Genomic DNA, 26,041 nt, shown 5'->3' on the forward strand with positions numbered 1-26,041 from the left:
CTGAGGCTAAGAACCGATTTTCATCCCTGGTGAATAACTTCTAAATGTTGGTAATGCAAAATAGAGTTAAAGAGGCAGGATAGGCAGCTGGAAATGATGGTTTACATTCTAGTCAGTGTAGCTGTTTCATTTGAGTGATACAGGTTAGATAAATTCAGATAACCATTTTTATTGTTCTGCATGGAAACTTTACACTGGAAGGGATCAAGAAGGCTACCTAGTCCATCAACTGGGCCAAAGAGCAATACTGCCTGCCCGCAACAAGGATCCACCTAAGCAATCCATCCAGAATACTCCATGTGCCCACCAAGTGAGGTCAAGCCAATCAGATGCTTATGATTCAGCTAGGTCTGCTGCTCTGAACTGGAGTTTTATTAGTATTTTTTCAGTGACACAGAAAAGTAGGAACTAGAGGCTGCAGGGGAACCATGGCCCCTCTAGAAGCTGCTGATAAAAGTTACTGTTTCATGTTGGTTCATGGGAAATCCACTGCTGATTTTCAGATCCTGTTGACCCGCTTCCACCAGCAACCAAGACTTTCAAGACAATTCTATGAGATTTTGGCATTTCAAGCACCAAGGGAAGCAACTGGATTCCCATACAAATGTTTTGCCCTTTTGCTATGGGAAAATGTATGTTGTGCTTTTTCACCCCCTGCCCCTTCTGTTTCCCAAAGACAATACTTGAGAGGGGTTTTTGATGTAATATTTGCTTATTTACATATAGAGGTATGCATATTGAGCAGTGGAGAATTGGTATACATCAGTTTTCCCTCCAAAACAAATACAGTATTAGAACTTATTGTGGCTAGTTCTTGCCAACCATCAGTGAAGCTCAGACTTCTCCTTCACTGGCTATGGAAAAACAAAATGGAGACTTGTGGCACCTTAAAAATGAACAATTAGTCTTCAAGATGCTATAAGACTTCTTTATGTTTTTTGCTACAATAGACGTAATAGGACTGCCATCACATGAATTCTCTAGTTATGGTATCTTTCCAGCCCTAACAATGAAGGAAGTGTGGCAAATTCTGTTGTTACAAGCCACCAGTCATTAAAGCTGTCATTGTCTATTAAAGGAATACCTTTAGTTAAGAAAAGATCAAGTCTTATTTGGCTATAACAGTACACTTCGAAGACAGCCTTTAAGTAAATTTCAGCTTTCAGCTTGGTGTTAAGGCCCAGAACACATACGGAAGAAATGTTTGTGGCAAGCTAAGGAGGTTTTCATATAATGTAGAAAAACATTTGCAAGCCAACAGAATAGCAAATCATGTGTCATTTACAGAGATGTTCATCACCTGCTGATTGTATTTTCAGTGGGATGCTTTTTTGTTTTGTTTTGTTTCTTCCAGCATGCCAGTGGTGCATTCTGATATTAGCAGGCCACACCCTGTGCTCACTGAAGTCAGGTAAACACCCCTCAGACATCCTATGCATGTCTTAATATCATGGCCTGAAAATTATCCCCTCCGCCCACTGTTTTTATCATCCAGCCTACTGAACAGTTCTGGAAAACATGAAAGCTTACCCACTGTTGTGTATTCTAACAAAAGGTATTGCATGTCTTTCGTTTTTATCATGGAGCATTACTGGATCTGAGGTTGCCATGTACAAGTGCTGCAGAAAAGAACACAATGTTCTTTAGGCAAATTAACACATTAGATTGCCCTTCATCCTATTTAATAGAAGTATAACAGGCAGACCCAGATATCTGCTATTTGAATTTTCCACTTGTCTCCCATGTCTTTTGGGTTGGCCCTGATATCTTCCTCAACATCTCAGTTATCTTTCAAAACAGAAAGGAAATATCTTCAGTGTACTGTTTGTCAGTATCTTAAACAGCATAAAGTTACCAAACAGTATTTTACTGGTCCAACCAGTAAAGCTATGCTCTATCAGGTAAATAGTATTGAAGTAAAAAAATCCAGAAAACTCTAGATTCTGCTAGTATCTGTTCAGTGCATGACCCGCCAAAATCCACTCATGACTTGCTATTCTATATAGATACCAGGAGAATATGTTACTTTTAGAAGTGTTTATTAGATAATATCAGGAATTATTATGATCAGCAAGGAATCTTTTGTCAACATTATACCTCACTGCTGGTACAAGTGACTTAACAAAAATAAGTTTCAGCAGCCAATGAAAAATAATTATGTGATTGTCTGAATCAACCACTAGAGGGAGCAGAAACCATATATTTTCAATTCAAAGAGCTTTTATTTGACATACCAAAACGCAAAGGGTTGTTTCAAAGTATTTTACCATCCTAACAAAGGTACATCTTGCCCTCACCCCCTGCCATACATACGCACATTAGTTCCTGAACATTGAAAATTGAACTACAAGATCTAAAGCAATCAGTATTATCCCAAATTTCAGATGTGAAGGTGAGAGAGAGTAGCTTGCCCAAAACTGTCTTGTGGACTTATGGGGGATGTAAGATTTGAATTAATTTCCCTCCTACTGTCCATCTCCCACTCTACTGGATGTGAAATATGGATCTTCCCACAAAGCCAGTACTGTTGACCAGCTTTCTAGATCACCAATGTCCCACAATTTTAGGCAATAGCTAATTGTGTGACAAACTATTCAAATTGAATCCATGAAGCAGCCTTATACTGAGTCAGTGCATTGGTCTTTCAGTATTGTCTAAGACTGGCAGCAATTATCCAGGATCTTGAGTGGAGAGCTCTTTTTATGTTCTCACTTGCTCCTTTTAACTGGAGATGCCAAGGATTGAACTCGGAACCTCCTATGTGCTGCAAAGCAGATACTCTACCACTGAGCCACTGCCTCACCTCGCTAATCTTGCGCCAAGGCCAACTAGAAAGCAGGAAAAACTAAGAGCCCTTACAAGAGCATTTCTTTGAAATTAAGAACCCTTGATATGCTTACATTTTCAAGTAATAAACTTTAAAGTATGGGAAGTTACCGACTTTGACTCACTTTCCTTTGTATTGCAGGATGAATGATCATATAAAACAGGGTTGGTATCTCAGGTGAGAAGTGTTTACAGTTCTTGGGGAAAGACAGTGAACTTCGTAAGAAAGTGAGCTGTGGTAAATGATTAATGGCCCTGGAACATTTGTGCAAACATGGCTTGTCTCTTCAACTAATGTGGTGACTGTAGACAGGTTAGTATTCTCTCAGCCTCAGCCCTATGGTATTATTGATCTATCTTTCAGGGTTGTTGTATTATTGTGCTAATGTACCTGAGCAGACCTCTGCACAAAAGAATAAATGGACACAAATCTGACATTAAAAATGGCAAAATCCAGAAACCAATGGGAGAACACTTCAATCTACTATGACATTCCATCAAGGACTTAAAGGTCACCATAGTTCAACAGAAACCTTTCAAAAACAAAATCCAATGGGAAGCTGCTGAATTGGAATTCATATGTAAATTTGACTCAGTCAGACTTGGGTTGAAGAGAGACTATGAATGGTTATCTTTTCATCAGAAGTAACTGATTTCATTATCAGAAGCAAACTGATCCTACTATCAGAAGCTACTGATTGAATCTACTCCTTCCCTACCCACATCACCTATATATATATATATATATGACCAGTTTCTTCATACCCTCCATGCATCTGACGAAGAGAACTGTGGTTCTCGGAAGCTTATGCTACAGTAAAGTTGGTTAGTCTTAAAGGTGCTACTGGACTCTTTTCTATTTTGTACCTGAGCAAATTCTCCAGAACATACCTACAAGGCAATTAGACAGGGCTTTAGTGGCCCATCTGTATTCAGTCCAACAGACTGAATTGCGAACCAGAATTGTTTCAGATCTAGACCCTGCCACAAAACATGTATATGTGCTATATTGCATATATACCATTCAGAGATCAGTGTTCCCGTGTACAGCTACTAAAGCACAGCAATGTGACTAACCAGTGGTACTCGCGCTGTAGCTTGGGGAGAGCCACATTCACAATTATCATCAACCAAAAGAGCCACATCTGTCCTTGGCATGAGTATCACAGCTTACCCATTCCTCCAGAAGTGGTTGTTTCAAAGTGGAAACCACCTGCCAACCACAAGCCCTACTTGGCAATAACTTCACCCACTTTCCTGATACATGTGGCATGTACCACACTAGAGAACAATGCTCAGAAAAACTACAAGTGGCATGCCAAAGAGCCACAAGTGACTCTTGAGCCATTGAGAATCACTGCTTAGTAATAGTCATTCAGTGCACCCATGGCCCGGAATTAACAATAAGGAATAATAAAGAATCTGAGCATATGTAGAGTACTTTCCCCTAACCACTGAACAACTAGAAGCTCTTCCCCCTTCCCATATTTGTAATAAAGAGAAGAGGTTTACAGAATGATGGTATTCCTTCCACACAGATGAAATGTCTAGCATTTCTAGCTTTAGAAAGCACTAGTCCCACTACCACAAAAGTATGCTGTAGAGGTCCCTCTATAATCCACTCATTTTCCTTCTATAGTTTACAGAAACAAATTTCTTCTTCCTGTTGACCCAGGCAATATGCTTTCAATAGCAGTACTGAGAAAAGAAATGGGAAGAAAAGTACTTTGAAGAATGTACAGAGTGCTTTTGCCTCCTGTTTGAATTACAACAACCTCCTGTCTCCATACACATTTAGGAACAGATAGCTTCTGGACACAAGATTATGTAGAGGTTTCAAGCATAAGAACTGAACCTATAATCCCATCCTCCACCCCATGGCCTCCCTCCTGCCAGGACCAAAGATATATTTTAAAAAGAAAACTTCCTAACAAATGGAAGAAAGCATATCTTTATATTTATCTGTAAATTAAAATATATGCAGTGAAAGAAAGCCCCGCCCCCCTCAACGCCATCTCTCAGTCTCTAAACTGGCTGAGACAAGGGACTAGCTTATATCAAAAGAATCAAATTTATACTTAATAGCAAGTCTCTTGGGGAGGAAATTTAGGGAAGAAAAAACTAGCAAATGCATCTACATTACATTTTATGCCAGTGTCCTTATATAATTAGAGTGTTGGGCTAGGATTTGGAAAATCCAGGTTTGAATCCTTGTTCTGCCATGGAAGTTTGCTGGGTGACCTTCGGCCAGCGGATCTAACTACACATTACACATTCTGCATGGTTTCTGTCCTCTTTTATGGCTATATAAGATAGGTGGAAAGAAGAGAGGAGCCACATTGTCCTTGCATAAAGAGGCTGTCAAGAGCAGTGCGGCTATTCTCTCTGTTGTTTCCTCTGATAATGAAATTGCTTGCCAAACTGAAGCCAAAGTGAAACATATCAAAAGAGAACTATATTTATTTGGTGTTTTTAGCATCTAATACAGAGATCTAGAGTTCATATACATATATTTTAAAAAAAAATAACTGTCATTCTTTTTAATGGAAGATGATGTTTTGAGTCCCAAAAGTAAGACCTCTGGCAAGCAAACAGGGTCAATGCAATCAAACACCATAGTAACAAGTCCCCCCAGTGTCTCTAATTACCATATAAACCACTGGTAATTAGAGGGTAGTTAAAATAGTGGCACCATCAACTGGCTAACATTCAGTTAAATGAAACAGAAGTCCAGTGGCACTTTAAAGATGAACATTTATTTCACTCTTAGTCTTTAAGGTGTCACAGGATTTGTGTATACCAGATTACAGTTGTCCCTTTGTAGTTATCCTTTTGCAATTAACCTCCGTTTGTAGACGAAGAGGAGTTCATTATGTCGGATCGCTCATTATCCAGTTCTTAAAATTCCAGATGCAGGCCTAGGAGCAGTCACACAGTTACAAAAGGTAAAAGCAGACATGACGGTTGTGTAACATATGATGAAATCCTTACTCTTTCTCTTTCAACCTAATCTACCTCACAGAGCTATTGTGAGGATAAATGGAGGACAGGAGAATGATGTAAGATACTTTGTAACAGTACAAAATAAAATTGGTCCCCATTGGGGAGGAAAGTGGAATATAACTCAGCATAAAAACAGACAAATGTATAAAGATGTCACCAACCAGATCCCCTATAGCCCTGCCCACATCGCAGCAAATGCATGTATATCCTGGATAGGCTTGTGTACACATTCACTTTACAAATGAAACCAGGGATCAGAACGTGGATAAATGTGGGGTTTGTATCACACTTTCTGCGGCACATCTGTTGACTGTACATGAGAATTACCCAAAACACATACAAAGAACAATCAAGTGTACACAGATTGTATGTGTGTTCACTGTAGCTTGTGAACAGGGTTTGTGTCTTAAAGTAGAGACTATGTAGATCCATAGATTAAGGAAACAGTTATTTGTTAAGATCTGTTCTGGTTTTAGTTGCTAAAGGCAATCATGCCTATAAAACCAAGCAAGCAAATCCAAAACAACAATAAAAACTAACTGAAAAACCTAAAAAAGGGCAGCTATTGCTTTGAAATGAGATACTTTGATCTCAGTTAGGTGCTCCAAGGAGTCCCAATATGTAAAGGAGGTGGCTAAAAACTTCCTTAAAAGATTAGTCAAGAGTGGATAAGCAAGCTGTCAACAAGCTCGTAGGTGGATTTTTTGTCTACCAACTGCTTTCTGAAATCAGAACTAGTCAATGCATTTATTTGTTAACTTCATTTACAGTCCACTTTTTTTGTGCTGAAACTCAAGGATGTTTACAAACAATAAACAGTGCAGTAAGAACAGTATAATCAATTTGTCATTTATTTGATTTTTAACTAGAGCCTCCCAAGGCGGCTAAGGACATACAGGGGCAGCCCTGGTAGGATTCAAGGTGGGCTGAAGAAGACAGAGTGAGAAAGCACTTCCTCAGCCTGCCTTGGACCTTCACATGGCAAATGCAACACTAGATGAGGTGTGTGCTTCCTCTTGCGCAGCTGCTGCCCAGAGAGGATCCAAGGCCATTAACAGTGGGACCACTTTCTCCGTAGCCTCTCTTGGAGCCTCCCACGTTGCTTCCCCCTGCTGGTTTGGTACTCCCAAGAGGCTGCTTGGGTCTCTTGGCTTGAGAACCTGTCCTGAGGCGGCTCCCAGTATTCATGAAATGCAACATTCCATGCTGAAAGAATAAGAACATCTTTCAGTTTAAAATAAGATTGCCAACTCACACTTGGAAATATCTGGAGATTTGGGGGGGTGGAGTCTGCAGAGGGTGGGGTTTGGGGAGGGGAGGGGCCTCATCAGGGTATAATGCCATAGAGTCTACCTTCCGAAGCAGCCATTTTCTCCAGCGGAACTGATCTCTGTCAGCTGAAGATCAGTTGTAATTCTGGAAGATCTCCAGTCCCCACCAGGAGTTTGGCATCCCTACTTTAACAACTAAAATAATCTGTGTGGTGGACCTGCAAGCAGAAATGTGGGTGGGGAGAGAGGAGAGATTGAAACAAAGACAAAAAGACTCAGAAACAAAAGGTATTATTAAATAAACACCCAAACCACCTTTCTTATTAAATGGAGAACATTGAGGAAGGGAGAAACAGAATGGACCAGTCTGAGCTGATCTAGGTGTAGATGTATGATGATGTCTTTGTATGCCTCCTTTCTTGCTTGGTTGCATATTTGCATGTGCAAATATAGTTGAGGAAGAAGCTCCAGAGCAAATTGCAGAGGCCAATTCCCGTAACTTCATCTACTTCCCATCACCATCTGTTTCTGGAGCAATTGTGGAGGGAGGGGGTTGTATTTAATGCTAATTCAGCACTGCCTACACTTACCAATGTTTTTTAAAAAGGAAAGCGGGAGCTTTCAGTGCCCCCTTACCTGCCCCATATTCTTTCAAGGACTGTGCCACATTTGACCCTGATCCCATTGTATATTGGCAGCTATTACTGGCAGCCATGCTTTCACGATGCCTCATCAGTATCCTCCGACTAGAATGGTCGGATGGCAACATGCAAAGAACAAGCAGGTCAGAATGCCTCTCAGTGTTTCCCACACTAGCAGAAATGAGTTTGTTCCCAAAAATTCTCTTCAGGTTTCTCTTGGGCAAACAATGACATCAAGATTTGTTCAGTTACTGTCTGAAAATGTGAACATTTGCCAGGCATTCACTGAATATTTGACACTCTGCTGGAGTTGGAGAAAGACGAGGACTAGGAGAGAACAACGACAAACTGTCATGAGGGTCTTCCATCTGTCCCGAAGATTTTGCTGCAGCTGACATTGGCCTGCTTTGCGGAACCCGCCTGCATAACTCGAGGCTCATTCCATTTGTGCATCCTGTCAGATTTTGCACTCATGCCAGAGACCCACACACAATGGGCTGCATTGATAGGATTGCATTGCACCTGCCCTTCTGGGAGAGTGGCCAGCATCTGTGGCAATACCATGATGACATTAAAGGTCTAGAGGGAATGACAGCAATAGAAGACCCACCACCCCAACAGGGATGGGAGGAAAGGGTGTTCTGTGGAAGGTGTGGGGCGGGAGAGAGCCACATGCTCAACAACACCTGTTGAAAAAGCTCAGCTCTGGTGTTATTTTCTGCTTTGGTATCTGAAGGCCATAAAACGGTTAGTAAGACAGAGAGGTAGAAGAGAATAGGAGATGTTAGTGCCCAGATTTTGGATAAGGAATGCAGGAAGGGGGAACAGCTGCTATTTAGTGTCTGGTTAGACACTTGCTGATGTCTTCTTTGCTTTAACGTGCAAGGTCTTGGCAGAGAGGCAAGATTTCATTGGGAATAGGGTTTACTGAGGCCTATTCCCAGCAGAAGCTGTTCTCAGTGCCATCACGCACTCCTGGAATATCTGAATAAATGTAACCGAGTTTCTCTGAAGATGCAGAGAGGACTTGTAATAGACAACAATAACTACCTTAACTTTTCAAGGAGAAAACAAATAGGAGACCAGGTGGCCCAATTGTGATGCAACAAGAGATGAAAACCTACAAGTAATGGATATGGAGCACCATAAATGGCACTAAAGTGGCAGCCAGGCAGAACTGACCCACAGAACACATATGCACAGCTCTCATTCATTGCAATGAGACCTGAGCAGGAAAATTTACTGGCATGTGCCAATTGTTAATTAGTGGGAGAGGGAAAGAGGTTATTTGGACTTTGGCTGTTTCCACAGGGAAGATTTGCTCCACTTGGGCCTTGTTTGTCAAGGGAGCTTGTTTCCCCCGTCGCGTGGCTGTTTAGGGTCTTCCAAAGGCATGACAGAAGCAAGAGTACCATGCTGCCGGCAAATTAGATGTGACTTTGATTGGGCCCTCAAAGCATTTTAAAAGCACTTTAAAATGTCAAAAGAGTACTTGTGGCACCCAGAAGGACACAGTCATGTCTCGTTTGGCCCTCAAACTGGATTGGGGGGGGGGATTGTAGTGTCCACACAACGTTTGTCCTCTAATCAGTCTCTTGCAATGGTTTCTCTTGATGTTTCCTAAACCTACTTTGCTGTAAACATTCCAGACAGACCAGAGTCAAAACAGCTTTGCCTGCAGTGTGACTGGGAAGATGCAGATTTCGAATCCTCCCATATCTGATACCATTTTCTCTTAATGTCCTCTCATATCCACCCAGTGCTACTGGTGGAATTCTTACCACTACAACATTATACCTACCACTGATTTTTTAGAAGGCAAAAAAGCGTTCCAGCAGTGAGGGGAGAAGAAAATGTTGAGCATGAGGAAAACCGTGAAGTTACTCCCATCCTCTGGAATCATCCCTATGTGGAAGCAGCTTTTCTCAGGAACCAAAATGTCTCGTGTGGAGCCTGATGGGGTTTGATTGTAGCCAAGCGTGAGTCCCACCTACAGATCCCAGAGAAGTTAATCCAATGAGGTATCAGTACATATGAATCTCTGTTGCCCACTCAGCTATGTTTAAGCCAGCCTTGTTTTTTTGTTGAGACTCTTTCAGGTTAAAAATCACTAAGTCAATCCAACTTTTCACCACACTTTATATGACCCCTGGCTTTCCAGGCTTCTTAGCCGCACAGGAACTGTGACATCTGCCGGGGCCCGCCTGAGCAGGCAACTCTGGGGTGGCAGGCTGCAGGTGGCAACATGCACCCTCTCTCTGGCAGCTGGCTTGGAGGCACAAGTAGCACCTGCCTACCCTCTGGCCATTGGTTTGGGGGCAGCAGTGAGTGCCTTCCTACCTGGCAGTCAGCTCAGGAGTATCTGCGCAAGCCCAACCCCTCTCCCCCAGCAGCTGGCTCAACTGTACTGAACAAGCCACCACCATGATCACCTGCAGCTGGCTGGAGGGCTGCTCCTTTCTTGTCCCTGGAGTGACTCCAGTAGGGGTGATGGTGGTGCTGTGATTCTGGGGCCCCAGAAGGGTGGCTGGGGGTGGGGGGATGTTCCAGGTCCTTTCACATCTTTTGAAAAAAACCTAGTTAACAACAGTTTACATTGTTATAATGATAATAACAGCAATATGACTTTGCAAACCTCTATGAGCACACTGCAAAGAACTGAGGCCACCACTAAAAAGTCCCATGCCAGGATCCTTTGCAGTTGGGCTCTGTCTGAGAGTTTCACCCCAGTTTTCTCTGTAGTGCCTCAAGGTTTCCTGGGGTACATCTTATTGTCCCAAAATTATTGTTCCCCCAAGGGACCACTTTGAATGTTTATGTGGCAGAAGTGGCCTGGCTTCTGGTCTGAATTTTTCATGGATCATTGGAGGAACAAAGTGTTGCCTGCTAGTTTGCTTTCCTTAATTGGGCTAGAGCAGCTAATTGCACTGACTGTGCTGTTCAAAGGAGAGGCAAGAGATTGACTACCATATCGTTGGCCTGCCTGGTGGAAATGGGACGGGGTAAGCAATGCACATAAATCCCAGGTGGAAAGAAAATGGGATTGATTAGGATTAAGAAACTGAAAGGGAGAAAGGAATCTATAGATAATGGTGTTTTCTTTTCTAGGAGAACTTTATTGGATTAGGTGGGTAATGCCAAATGGATACCTATTGTCTAGAAAGCATGCAGCCTCTTATTAGAGGTAATGATTTTAGAGTAGCAGATGCAATTTGAAACCCCCTCACCATGGTAAATAAAACATATCTTTCCGTTCTAGAGTGGGCTCGGAAACAAATTTCCAGCAGGATCAGTTTGAAACAGGGAAGAACTGACTCTGTAGGGTGCCTGTGGGCTAGCTCCTACAATCCTACCCATACTTCCCTCCTCCAGAGCAGTTGTGCAAGGTTTTTTTAAAAAGTTTGGTGATTTTGTTTTGGTAAAGTGAAGCATAGTCATTTAAATGAATAAGTTTATGCCTGTGACTTTAAGAAGAGCCAGAAGGCCTCCCAGTGCTTGAAAGGAGGGGTAACACTGACAGATGATTCAGCCTTTGAGTTGCTAAAATGCCTGCTGCTTGTAATACAAATTGTTAAGCTGTGCTCGCACCATGAATGAAATGACAAATCTTCAAATACCTTCCCTTCTCTCTTACGTCAGTTTGCAAGTGCCTTTCTAGATAACACCTGTACACGACTCACAGTCCAGCCCCATGCACGGTTTCTGAGAAAGTCTCATTAAATCCAGTGATGCTTACTCTCAAGCGTATAGGCATAACAGTACATCTTCCATTTATTCGTACCAGTCCTCATGTTTGCCAGGAGGTGGCAGCCTATCCCCAGGTACCAGTCAAGTGGACAACCTTTTGGAGAGGCTGTTTTAACAGGTTTCCATAGAGTACTTTTGGCCAACAATCCCCCAAATGTGAACTCAAGTCTGACACCTGGGTGTGCTAGTAAGATAGATAGGCTTTTGTTTCGGAGAAAAGAGGAAAATCCCCCAAATGTGAACTCAAGTCTGACACCTGGGTGTGCTAGTAAGATAGATAGGCTTTTGTTTCGGAGAAAAGAGGATACACACACTCACGGCCTTATACTAAATCAGACCATCAGTCCATTATGGCCCTGTTGTCTACTTAGACTGGCAGCAGCTCTCCAGGGTCTCAGGCGGACGTCTTCCCCATCCCCTATTACCTCCTCTTTCCATCTGAAAATGGTAAGGATTGAACATGGGACCTTCTGCATGCAATGTAGATGCTCCGCCACTGAGCCACAGCCACTCTACATTCCCTCCCTTCCAGGGGAAGGGGGCTGAGTTGGGCATGGAAGATAAGAAAAACAAGACAAGGAAGGCAGGGTCTAAAGGGAAGAGAAGGCTCAGAGGGAGTCCTGGCTGGCAGGTAGCTGACGAGCTGCTGAACAGGGCAGGGCAGTGATTTGCACATACTTTGCATGCTGCAGCCACCTGATTTCATCCCTGGTGTCTCGTTGTCAAGGCACTTTGGTGGTTCATGTTGTAAAGATGCTACCAGAGTCCCAGGAGAGTGGCTGCCATTTGGGGTAGGCAACCCTAGCATGTGTGCGTCGACGATGGCACACCAGCCCATTTTGTTAGGCAGTCAGGGCCAGATCTCTGCCCAGGCAACCAAGGCACTGGCAGCATTGCTGGGGCCAACAGTTTGGGAGAAGGCATCAGGCATGGCTTAAGACCATCATCACTTCCCAGAACTGCACAGCTACCAGCTGAGTTCCAGGCAAATCCTTGATGCTGGCAGAGCTGCTGGGGCTTAGTTTGCTCCAAGTGTGACTGGCTGGACAAGTACAACCCTCGTCTCTATCAACCCCGTTTTGTTCGCTGGAGCATTTTCAGTGCTTGGTTCCCAAAAAGTTGCTCACCCCTGTAGTTGACAATGCTAAGCTGGTCTATCTCAGTATAAATCTGCATTTTGTGCTCTATTGCTGCTGGATTGCCAGTTGGACTTTATATCCCAGAGCCCTGAAATTCTTAGGTGTCATTTGGAGTTTGTGTACGAGAGGGGAGGGGAAGAAGCTTCACCTGCTGCCTCCACCTGCTCCTTTCTGACAGATGCCCTTAAGCCATTTCCACTTTGACTCCCACCCCACGCAGCAGTTTCCACTTTTCACCTCATATAGCAGCTATATCAGCTGCCCCTCAAACCCAGCCTAGTTGAAAGGGGTGTTGGGTTCGCCTGTATTCCCTCTGCCTATATTCCTCTTCTGTCCTGCTATGAAAACTCAGCCTTTTCATCCCTCTAGCCCCATTGCCAGATGAGGAAGCAATGCTGCAATCCACTTACAGCTAAACTACACTCAAGAGGAGGGATTTGGTGACTGGAAGTGCAGACATATTATTTTGCTTTAAAAAGCAATAAAAAATTCCCACCTCTGGCTGCTTTAAAACCCCAGGAAGGAACAAGGGAAGCATAAGACAGGTAACCTACAGGGCGTAAAGAAGTCCTGAGGGGGACACTTGAATAGAGGAAACTATGTAGGGAAGAATTATCCCCTCCTCCATCCTCCAGCATTGATCAATAGCATTCCATCTTCCCCCATGGGTGCTTTTTAAGGCCAAATAATACATCTGGAGTTGTGATTAGAGAACATCAGCACCAATGCAGATAGCTGGGCTCTAGTACAACTTGAAGAAGGAAGAAGAAAGGAAAGGAAGCTGTCTAGCCACACTTTGTTGCTATAGGGCCTGCTACTGTGGAAATGGGACATAGAAGGGGAACCCTCCTTTGTACAGCAAAGCACCTCTGGTTTGGGCAAACCTGGTAGCCAAGCAGAGGAAATCCAGCCAACCAGCACATCCCCCCAACGCCTGTTCTTGCCCAAGGCTTGCTGGCCGCACCGGGGACCACTGCCACGCTGCTCTGAACAGGCCTGGAAGCCTTATAAATCAGTGTCTGAGAATGCACAAAGTCTGTACTTGATTAGCACCCATTTTCACCTCTAGCTGTACTGGCCAGGACCAACGGCTTCTTTATGCTATCTGTAGGATAAAACTGAAAACTTTTCCTGGGACTTAACCAGGTTAGACTTGGGGTGAGGATGGGTTCATGTTTCAGTGTTTTTCTCTGATTAGAGAAAATCTCCCAACAAATAGCAAAACAGGCTGTCAGAGAGAAGTCTAGGTTGTAGTTCTGTGTTGGAATACAGGAGTCGCTGGATAATATGCTGTAGCCACAATGGCAGCATGCAGAACAAGCCTTACAGTTTGATGGTGCTGAATGTAGGAACTGGCATTCCAGTGGTTTCTTACAGTCAGGAAATGCACATCTGTCTTCTAGTCTGTCAGAAGGATTCAGTGAGGAAGATCCAACTCAGACATTCTAACTTGACTCTGGCTGAGGAAGTTGCTTTATCCTTGGGACAGTTTAGTCGCGTTTTTGCTAGCATATTGTATGTTTGATGGTGTGGTGTTCCTCCTTGCTATTTATTTACTAATTAAAATATCTATATCTTGCTTTTCATTGAGGCTCAAGGCAGCTTGAAAGTCACAAATAAAAGCACCCCAATTTTAAAAATATTTTAAAAATTAAAAATATAAAATAAAACACCAGATCCCTCCAAAAGATGCCTGCAGCCTATACCCCATTAAAAGCCCTGACAAATAAAATAGCCTCACACAGCAGCTCGTGAAAAGGTCTGAAGACAGGACCCTCTCCCCTCAGAGAGCCTAGCCTGTTCCACAAAGAGTGAACTACAATGAAGAAGGCCCAGGCAGGCAACCGTGAGTGAGGGAACGGCCAGCAGGTGGCAGCCTGAGAACTGTGGTTGGTGGGCACCCTGGGATAGCTGGGAGGAGACAGTCCTTTACGTATTTATTATATGTGCAGTGTACTGAGCATATGCGCAGACATACAATTCCCCAAATTGTTTCACTCCAGAAAAGGGGTGAAAATATTACAAAAATCATATGGGTGCAGTAAAATATATCATGGATTACAATTTATGCTGTATGTGTGCACTCTCACTGGGATTCCGAGTGTGTGTGCTGCCACGAGCCACTTTTTGAGGTCAGAATTTGCCTGGATATACATAAATAATTTAAGAGTGCAGATCTGGGAGTGGAGATTGGGAGCCGGCTTGGCTGCGCTCACAAAATTTGCATGTCTTTTATGTATAATTTGGAAATGCTTGATAAAGCAAGCCTCTATTGTGGTTTGGGGGGTGGGTGGCAATCCAAGGTTGCAGCAGAAAGCCTCTCATTTGCAGCATGATTTCATTTCCAGTCTGACTACTTATTACCAACAGCATGTAGGTATCCGAAACCCTGTGGCTGCCCAGTGTTCAGGCCTATATTGATCACGTCCATTAATCCTTTTGTTGGCGCGCTCATTCATGGGAAAGGCTTGGAACAGATGGAAGAGCATCTGAGGGCAATTGAGGACACAGGCAGCAAAGGAGCAGGCTGCTGCTGCTGTCTTCGTGATGCAGAGCTGCACGGAATACGAGCTCCAAGCATGTACTGAGCATGCTCACCACAGAAGGACACACAGCACAGGAATATGGAAGACTCGGTTTCCCCAGTAAGCAAACAGAGACTGCCTTTCCACCAGGCAAAGAGCAATGGCAACATCAAGGAGCAGGTTTGGGGTGCCAAAGACGGAAGCATGCTGATCAGATCTCTCAGGGGCATCGGGAAGTTCTCCTGCACAAGCCCCATTGCACAGTTTCAGCTTATTTATTTCAATGGAGTTTGGACAGGGCAATTTCTTGGAAGAATGAACCCTGTCTTAATTAGAGGAAGGATGCCACACTTTCTGCTTTGGATACTCTTATACCATGAAGAGCATTCATACTTCTGGATGACTGCTCAGTTTTGACTAGTGATCCTGATGGCATGAATACACAAAGCTGCCTAATACCGAATCAGACCCCACATTGCAGACCCTGGACCTGTCATGGTCAGTATTGTCTATTCTGATGGGCAGTGGCTTTCCAGGGTCTCAACTAAAAGTCTTTCACATCATCCGCTACCTAATCTTTTAAACTGGGTGTGGTAAGGATTGAATCTGTGACCTTCGGCATGCAAAGCAGCTGTTTTACCACTGAGCCACAGCCCCTTAGCAGTAGTGATCCTTAGTAATAGAACCAGGATATTGAGTACTGAGCCTGGGGCTCAGAATGATTTCAGCCCAGGGTGATTCAGCTCAAACACATACTTTATTGCCAACCTGAACAGACAGACATTCAGCAGAACAGAACCCCTCAATATATACACACAAACTCCGCCCCTGGCTTAACCATCAACCAATAATAACGAACCATCCAGGATACCATCATTTGCATGAACGATATACAATATAACATATTTACAAGAATGTGATTGGCCTTTATTTAGAGCGGGCCACTGGCTGCTTGCCAACTGAAACCTCCAATGAGAATCAGGGTCAGGAAAGCCTAACTTTTATTCCAGCTAGGGCCAGTACATAACACAGGACAGGACCAAACCAGAACTATCAACAGGTGACCTTGAACAGCAGTTGATGCCGTACTTTTGATACATCGATCAATAGAAGAAGTGATGTTTCTTTCCCACTGGCACCTCCTTGATTGTTTGTTTAGGAAAAACATAGGGCAGTGGCTTTTGGGTAAGTCAGGACACACAAAAGAGTGTCATCCATTGAGATGCAGGAGGGAACAGACTGGTCTGCAGAGTAAACAGCAATCTGCATTCCCTGTAAAAATAATATTCACATCTTTGCCTTGAATGAAGTTCCATCGTGACTCACTCCATTGTTTTTACCTCACTCTAGCTGGATTGGGAGTGGGTGGGTTTGTGATCAAAGCATGTCACGTACATTATCTCAGTAATCTTTACAACAACCTTATAAGGTAGGCCAGTCCTATTATCCCCACATTGCAAATGGAGAGAAGTGCTAAGGCTGAGAGAGTGGTCTGCCTAGGATGATGGGGTAAATTCACCACAGAAGGAATATTTGAACTTCCTAGTTCAGAGGTCATCTGTTTAACCACAGTGCTATACTTGCTGCCATTGTCACTGCATATTTTAAGTGGCTGCAGATATATGATTTCACTTACAACACCCCAGTTAGTTAGGCTGCTCCCACAGCCCCCATATCATTGGTGAGGGGAGAATGGCTTGCCTGTGGCCACCCTCTTTGAGGAGACATTGAAACCAGGGACTTCACAGATCATAGTTCATATTACACAAGTTTAAGCCTGGAGGTTAAAGCCAGATCTCAGCCATGGAAAAAGTGGGAGTTTGGGAGTGTGTTGCTTTTGCAGTGCTGGACGGTACCTGTTATGGCTTGGCTGCGGTGGTCACTTTCGTTTCTTTGTGATTTTGTGCGCTGTCGTTGCCGTTGGTTCTGACTGACCCCATTTTCATTGCTGCTGTTAATTATCCTTTTGTTTCTTTTATGCCACTTATGTACATTCTATATCATTTATATGAAAATGATGCAAATATAATGCTGGAGGGAAAAGCATGAGGAAAGAGACACTGGTGTGAAATAAAGAATTACCGGTTCATTTCTCACAAGGGAGAAATGGAGTCCTGTCCACATGAATGCATAAAACTGTGTCAGACCACTGTCTCTGCAGAGAGGTTGCAAAATACTTACTAGGTAACACTAGCATCAGTGATACGTCAGTGCCAGGGATTCGGGGTGGCTTTTTCTCCCACCTGCTCCTACTTCCATCTCCATCCACCCCATTCACTAAGACAATTCTCTGTCCGCTTTCAAGTCAATCTTCACTTCTCTAATTGAGTATTATGTATTTCTCCTACCAGAGGGATGGAGAGGGGCCATCTGGATTTTCCGCTTTGGATGCCAAAAATGTCTGGGGCCAGTTCTGATGATCAGGTAGTTCAACTGTGCTTGGAACTGTCATTCGTCATCCCATTCATCAACCCTTCCTTCAAACTCATCTCTTCCAGCAGACTTTCCTGCCTCTTTCCCCTCAACTGAACTCTCGCTCACCGCACTTGAGGTCTGCAGCCTGCCTTCCATTCCCAGTGTTTTTAAAACCACCACAGTGCTCAGCAGAAGTATATATGTCAAGCTGATTAATAATACAACACCGATAATGTGTGTAAGCGCCACAGTTTAACAACAGCGTAGGTTCGACATTTCCAGCAACTCAAGTACTGCCTGGCACTCTAAGTCTTCTCTTCTTGAGATGAGTAGTAAATGCCTCCACAGTCCAGAGGGAACAGAGCTGAGCAGGTTTGGAAGGATTCGCAGGGAGCTGTTGTGGTTCAGGAGAGACTTGTGTGGTCCAGAGATGGGGTGGCTCAGGGCATTTTGTCTTCCTCCCATGCTGCCCCTCCTGGGTGCGCATTATGAAATGTCCTTGATACTGTATTGAAATGTACTTGAGACTGATTGTACTAATCTTATATGGTGTCATTTGCCTTGAGTCTCAGTGAGAAAGGCGGACTATAAATTACATAAAATAAATAAATAGTTCCACTTCTGCACTTCTCCCTGAGCCTCGTGGCATGCTCATGGGGGGCATACACCTGCTGCACAGATCTGAGAGGCAACAGCTTGTCCAAACCACCACCATCTTCCACATTGCTGAATCTTGCTGATTAAGCACCCCCAAGTAGCCACTCGGGTTGCTTGGATGGAGAACCGTTTCTGCCCAAAGAAGCATCACTGGCTCATTTCTCATTGGCATGGTCACTGCCATCCACAACTTGCCCTCTTGCACTGTTCGAGTCACTCCAACTGTTCTCATGGCAAGGCTATTCATACAACCTAACTGGGCTTGATAATGAATGCACCAGATCGAGCTCAGTTTATAGCCAAGTACTTTTATGACTCATCTCAACATGTAGACCAAGCAAAGTTTATAGTGTCATCTTAGGATCTATTTCCTGAGAGTAAGCCCTGTTGAACAGGCCTTACTCAGTAGGATTCTGAGTTGATCCGCATAGCGCTGGTCTCTTATGGTGCTCTTGCAAAGAGGACCAGCCCATGGAGCAAGCAACAGCTGCTTGGGGCTGCCTTGTGTTTCGGAAGTGTAGCTCCCAGAGATGCACCTCTAGGAGGATTTTTGCAAAAGAGGCTCCAGGGTCATTGCTATGGAGGGAGGCAAGCCCCTCCCCAGGGGGAAAATCTAGCTCTTTTCTGGAATGTTGAACTTGCTTTTTTAAAAAAACTTGTAGCCCTTTTATTTGCACATATATAAGGGTAGAAAGCAGACAGAGTTTTACCCAATTGCTCAAAGTAAATGTTGCATCTTGTGCAGTGGGTGATGATCCATGTCCAGTCATTGCAATTTGGTGCTGGAAAATACTGTTTCCAGCCCCATTCGCACAATGTGGTAACTGTATATATTCAAAAGATTGCAAGTAGCACGCTCTCCCATTATGGGAGACTAGAATGCCAGAACTTTTAACTACGGAACAGTGTTACAGACCCAGCTATCAACCAAAGAGTTGCCACTCGGTATGAAAATGTTAATGTGTCCATTCTCATTATTAAAACATCATTGGAAACATATATGAGATGGAATGTTTGGAAATAGCTGCTGTTGGGGATTCACTTGCACTGCCCTCCTTTGCTTCCTCCCCATCTCCCACCATATAAATTCTATCTAGGCTAGAAGGCTGAACAGATCGTGCCACAGAGCCAAACTAGATGGTCTCCCTTCCCCAGCCACTGGTTCCGTCATACAGACCCTGCAATGTTAGCACTAACAGGAATCAAAATTCTTTACCAGGGTTATTTTTATTATGTGGTGAGAAATGCAGCAGTAACCTAGGTCATGAACCTTACACAAATCTGCATCAAAATGTTTCTTCTTCTGCACCATTTATTCCGCTTGTGCTGGGTGAATGGGTGAGCAAAGAGCTAGGCAGGATCCAAAAGCCTTGGCCCTAAGTCCGGAAAGTCTTGTTTAGCCAGCTCTCTGGTTTCAGCAAGAGATTGCCCACACACTTGGTTGAATTCATATGTGCCACTTAAAGTGCTTTTCTCCCACTATTGGTGCACTGTGCGGATAGCACAAGGTTTAAATGTACTTGAGTGGGACTCAATGGATGGCCATACTGGAAGTGGTTGAACTAGAATCTGCAAGACCCAGGTTCACTTCAAATCCCCACTTTGCCATGGAAGTTTGCTGGGTGACTTTGGGCTGGTCCCACTCTTTCAGCCTGACCTACCACACAGGATTGTTGTGAGAGTAAAAGAGGAGAATGATGTAAGCCATTGGGGAGAAAAGCGGGGGATAAATGAAGTAAATAAATCAATTGATTTACAATCACATCCCAGCTTTCCTCCAATTTACAATGCCTCTGCCTTTTTGCTGTGAGGCAAGTGATAGCCTCTTTTGACTGTGGTACCAGAGCTGAGGAAGTCTCTCTCTCACATTCTACCTGACACCAGCTGTTCCATGTTACTTTTGGGAAGTTACAGGGGTTTTACATTATGGTTTATGGCTCTCCGCTGAATTGTACTGCCTCAAGCTGTGCCTGTTTCATTCCTGAAACTGCTTCTTTTTTGCTACTATTATGGCTTTAATATTGCTAGTTATTTTATTTTATTTTTTAGTAGGATTGTTTCAGTATATTGGATGCCACTTAGAACTCTGGGAGAAAGCATGGCTTTAAAATACCTTAAATAAATAAAGCAAAGGCTAGAAATCTAGAGAGGTGGGGAATGTCTGTTTAAAGAGATCTCAGATACTCAGGAGCCTGAATCCCATGGCCACCATACCTGTTTGTTGCTTTTCTGTACAATTATGACATGTACATATCCTCAAATATTTCAAAATAAATTAATTTTCCATTCAACCTTTTATTAATCTTCATTGTAACTTAGTATTAATATAGTGCGTTCAGTGTATACAAAGATAAGATACATGTTATCACAATAAATATTACATCCCTGTAAGATGGTATTGGTAGAAAGTGCTGTCAAGTCATAGATGACTTACAGCAATCCCTGGTGGGGTTTTCATGGCAAGAGACTAACAGGTGGTTTGCCATTGCCTGCCTCTGCAACCCTGGTTTTCCTTGGAGGTCTCCCATTCAATTACTAACCAAGGCTGACCCTGCTTCTGACAATATTACAGGACAACATTATTGTATACAAACTGTATCAGGTGGGGTTGAGAGTGGGAGTTCACAGCTGAGATCTGAATCATTAAGGTATTATCTCCTCCCCCCCCCCTTTCATTGTGATGTGAAACCATTAAAGGTAAAGGTAGTCCCCTGTGCAAGCGCCAAGTCATTACTGACCATCACACCCTTCTAAATCAATTGAAATCAATATGCTTAGAACAGTGTAACTCTTCTTAGGATTGCACTGTTGGACTACCTGGGTGTATGTGGGGGTGGGGGGAGCCATCAGGGGTAACTTCACAGATGATGAAAGTATTCCAGAGGGAGCAACAGGCACTCATTGCTGCTAATCCCATGACATCAAAATAGTGTGTGGGGTTAAAACCTTTTTTTAAGAAAACTGCTCTGCTGGATTGGAGCAAAGGTCCCCCTGTAGCCCTGCATCCTGTTTCTCACAGCGGCCAGCCAGGATGTTCACAAACTGAGCGTGAAGTCATGGCCCCTTCCCCTGCGATTTGTCACCAACATCTGGTATGCAGAGGCATGTTGCCTCTGAACCTGGAGGATCCATTTAGCTAGCAACAGGGAATAGGAGTAGAAGAACGTGTTTTTCCGGTCAGGCCCAGTCTAGCAGCACCCAAAGGAGATGCTACGGGGCCGCTCAAAGCAGGACACGAATGCTGCGGCGGTAGACTGCTTGCGCGCCTGGAGGTTCGCTCCAGGTGGCGCGGCTGGCGTTCCCAGGCGTGTCTTCTCCGGGGCTGTTCGCCTCCCGCAGCCCCCCTAGGGCAGAAAGAAGCCGGTCCCGACGGCACCTGGCAGCGCGCGCGCGAGCGCGCGCGCTCTGGCGCCTCCCCGCCCTGCGCGCCCAGGCCTTGCCCGCGCAGCTTGCGCGCGCCTTCCTGCGGGTGTTACGTGCGTTCCGAGCTGTACTGACGGCCTCATTGTTCATTTTGCTCCTTTCGGGCGCTGGGGGCGCGGGGGGGAGGGACTCGCCTGGCGGTCGTTTGTCACAGCGGAGCGATCGCTGAGCGAGCACAGCGCGGCCCGGAGCGAGAACCCACGTCCGCAAGCCGCGAGCGAGCAATGGAGCGGAGACGCCGCGGCCAGGCAGAGGGCCGGCGCTGCCGCACTGGGGCTTGTCGGCTCGTGGAGGAACGTGCCGGGGATGGAGATCGGAGGGCAGGCGAGGACAGCAGCTGCTCTCCCGGCGCCCGCCCCCCGCGGCTCCCCCCCGTCTCTGGTTGCAGAGGCTGCGATAAGGTTGCCAACCGGTGGCCGGAGATCTCCTGGGATGACACCTGATCTCCAGGCAACAGAGATCGGTTCCCCTAGAGGAAATGGTAGCTTCCGAAGGTGGACTGTGTGGAAGCACATCCCCGCCGAGCTCTCGCCCTCCCCAAATTTTGCTTTCGCCCCCAAATCTCCGGAAATTTTCTAAGCCAGAACTGGCAACCTTAGCCCGGCACCAGGCGCCCTTCACAACGGTGAACCAGGGAGGATTATCGGACCGCAGGAAATGACCCATTCACAGCACTTTAGCCAGACCTACAGCGGATCGCCAAGGCCAGGGCTCGGGCAGACGGGGTCCCAGGTTCAATCCAGGACATGGCCAGTGCAGAAGATGCCCGTCTGCCCGAGCCCTTGGCGATCCGCTGTAGCTCTGGCTAAAGTAGGGACCCAAAGCAGCTTCTCCCCTTTTCAAACCTCTCAGCAACATCCCTGTAGGGTAGGTGAGGCTGAGAGACTAATGATAGGTCAGTTTCCATGACCGAGTGGGCCTTTGAGTCTGAGGTTTCTAGATCCTCCTCTAATGCTCTAACCACTACACTGCACTGGCTCTCAAGGCTTGGGCAAGGCACCTTCTTAGCAAATTCAAACTAGGGCCCATAGATTTTTTTAAATTCCACTCTTCTTTCAAGGATTTGGGGACATTATATAAATATGATTATCTCACTTCTATTTTGTTCCCACAACAGCCCTGTGAGGTAGGTTAGACTGACAGCATCTGGCCCAAAGTCTTGTGAGCTTCGTGTTGGAGTGGAGATTTGAATCTTTTCCCTTAGTTTGACACTGTAACCACTGCACGGCCTTATGTGATGCTGGAGGTAAACAAGCGCTTTCCAAGGCCGAGCTCTTACAGAACATTGGTGGGTGGGTGTCAAAAGTTGCTAATTGCCCTTGTGAGCTGGATACTGTTCACACATGATATTGAGGATTATGCTGCCATATGGGTCACTTACAGCTTGCTGTAGCACAGTGGTTAAGAGGCTGGGTTGCGCGAATCAGCACTCTGCTAGTTGGACTCCCACTACTGCCACGAGCTTAGTGGGTAGCCATGAATAAACCACTTCTCTCAGTCTCAGTTCTCTAGCTATATTGTGGGGATAGTAATCACACGGACTTAGTTCATTGCTCTGAGAGTGGCACTAATCTGTCCAGAAGGGCAGTATATAAGCACACTGTTGTTGTTACATGTATTATTTATTTTATTTGCCCCACCTCTCCTCCAGTGAACACAAGGCAGCATATATGGACCTCCCCCATTTTTTCCTCACAACAACCCTGTGAGGTAGGTTAAACTGAGAGGTTAAACTGACTGGGCCCAGTGACTGGCCAATGCACTTGACAGCTGAGTGGGTATTCTAAACCTTGTTAACCCCAGTTCTAGTCCAGCTGCTATCTCATAATGTTAGAGGGGCCCTGCTAGATCAGACTAAGGATCTGTTTGGTCCAGCATACTGTTTCAGGCAGTGACCAGCTACTTTTCCTGGAGGGCCAAGGAACCAAGCATAGAGGACAAGGACTTCCTCTTATGCTGCCTCATAACACTGGTATTCAGTGTTTTACTGCTTCTGGAGATGGAGATTCCCTTTAGCCATCATGCCTAGTAGCCCACAAGGAACCTGTCCTCCATGATCTATCTAACCCCCCACCCCCACCATCTATGCTAACAGCCATCACTATGTCCACTAGCAGTAAATTCCACAATTTAATTACTTGTCGAGTGAAGCGTTAATTCTTTTTGCCCATTCTGAATCAACTGTCCATCAATTTGATTGGGTGCCCCCACCTCCCATTCTAGTATTAAGGCAAAAAAGGTTCTACTTTCTCCACTCCGTGTGCAATTTATAAATAAATCTGTAAACTTCTATCGTATCCCACCCTGTCTTTTTTTTTAACTGAAAAGCCCCATACTCCTTAGCCTTTCTGTAGTTTGGTATACACTTAGCGGCATCTAACCACTTGTTCTAGTGTTTGCACATCACTAAACCCTGTGGCCATAGAAACACTCCATAGGGATTTCGAAGGGGTTGATCAACCAACAGAAGCATAAGCCACTGCCAAATGTGAGAAGCCATAAGATTTTCTAAAGAAAGGTTTTGCTATGGGAACCACAGAGATTTCCCTTGAGACCATTACAATTACATCTCCAGCACAAATTTGTGTGTAGGACTTCTGCTAGCTAAATGAAACTTCAGTGTTCAGGAACAGTTTACCCCTGAATTCCAGACACTGGGGACAAACAACAGGGGAAGGCCATGATGCCATGCTCTGCTTGTGAATTTTTCAGTGGCAGCTGGCTGGAAACAGAACATTGAAGCAGCAACGTGCTTCTTATATGATTGACTCCAAAGTACTTTTGAAGAAGGAAAGCCTTAGAAAGATGGTGTCATAGTAATTACACACAGCTGCTCTGAATGAAACGGCTTGTCACCTCAATACACTCATAGTGAGCTGCAATTCGACAGAAGTGGGCTGGCACCCGTGATTGCAACTGGTCAGCAACTAGTTTAGTGGGAGGGCCGCTTGGATGCAGCATTTCCCACCCCTCCCCACTTCCCTAAAGTAAACTGTCAACAAATCCCACCATCAGGGTTGGCAACTGGAGGTCTGCAGGGGCCGATCTGGGCCTGGGATTCTCCTGTTGCTAGTTTTAAAAGCATGGGTGCAGTGGCAAACATGACTTGGGGCCTAGGCATATATAAATAGATGCGTGCTGTGCACAGTCACATAACAGGGACATTGCACAGGCAGGGGACACGAAGACGTGTGGGTTGGTGTACTTATGCAGGGGTGTAATTGCGCTTGTGCGCAGCTCCCAATTAATTTAAATGGGCAAGATAATGGATTCCCTCCCCCGTTAAATTTTTTTTGGGGGGGTGTCCTCTGGATTCTGCAGCTCAGGCACCAAAAGATCTTGCAGGTCAGTTTCCTCCGATCCAGCCCTTTCCTCTAAGGCTGCAAATTCCACGCCAGTCTCGTTATCGATCCGTTGCAGAGCGCAGGGGGAAGCGGCGGCGGCAGCAGCAGCAGCAAGGAGCCGGGTTCATCTGAGGTAAGAGGCGGGCCTTGTGCAAAGGAGGGGCTGCTGATGCGGGCAAATCTCACGCGCCAGCTGATGAATGTGACCCGGCCTGCGCGCGCGCGGATGCGCGTGCGTGAGCCTCCTTTGCATGGCGGCAGAGGCGAGGAGGGAGGGCCGCAGTGTGTAAGCTTCGGCTGGCGTAGCCCGGGCGGATGCACGCTGGGGGACGAGTGTGAATGGAACCCGCTTCCCCTTCCTGCTTAGTCGCGGCAGTGCGGCGGGCCTTCCTTCTCAGCAGCTCTCCTCGGGTGAGCCAGGAAACGCTGCGCGGAAGCCGCCCCTCTTGCCCGCGCCTGCTGCACATTTTGTTCACTCACTCTGCAGTGTTCCCCCCTCCCTTCTGGAGTCGCTCGCGATAGTACATTAGTCATAACGTCTCTCTCTCTTCAACAGCTCGCGGGGTGGATCTGTCCGTACTATTGCAGAATAGCTCCCACGCCCTACACGTTCCCGGGCATTTTGTACCCATTGATGTACAAGGGACGTGCATGCGCCATCCGAGTCCGGAATGTGCTTTGCTCCCCTCCACCATATCGCCGAGATTTCCAGCACAATTCTGAACAACGTGGTTATTCAGAGGGTTTACCGCAAAGTAACTTTAGCGGTTAGCGTGTGACCACCGTAGCATTCGATTTTTGTTTTAAAGAGCCATCCCCCCTCCATAGCCCTCTCCCACCCTGCTAGGGGCAGAATCTTTTCCGGGGACCAGAAAATATGGACAGTTCATAGGGTTGCCAACTCGAGACTGGGAAATTCTTGGAAATATGGGAGGGCCTGCGGAGGGCAGGGTTTAGGGAAGGGAGGGAGCACGGTAGGGTGTAATGCCAGAGTCCACCTTCCATATCGGCCATTTTTCCAGGGGAACGGATCTCTGTTGCCTAGAGAAC

This window comes from Eublepharis macularius, chromosome 14 (genome assembly GCF_028583425.1).
Source record: "Eublepharis macularius isolate TG4126 chromosome 14, MPM_Emac_v1.0, whole genome shotgun sequence".
NCBI classification, from domain to species: domain Eukaryota; kingdom Metazoa; phylum Chordata; class Lepidosauria; order Squamata; family Eublepharidae; genus Eublepharis; species Eublepharis macularius.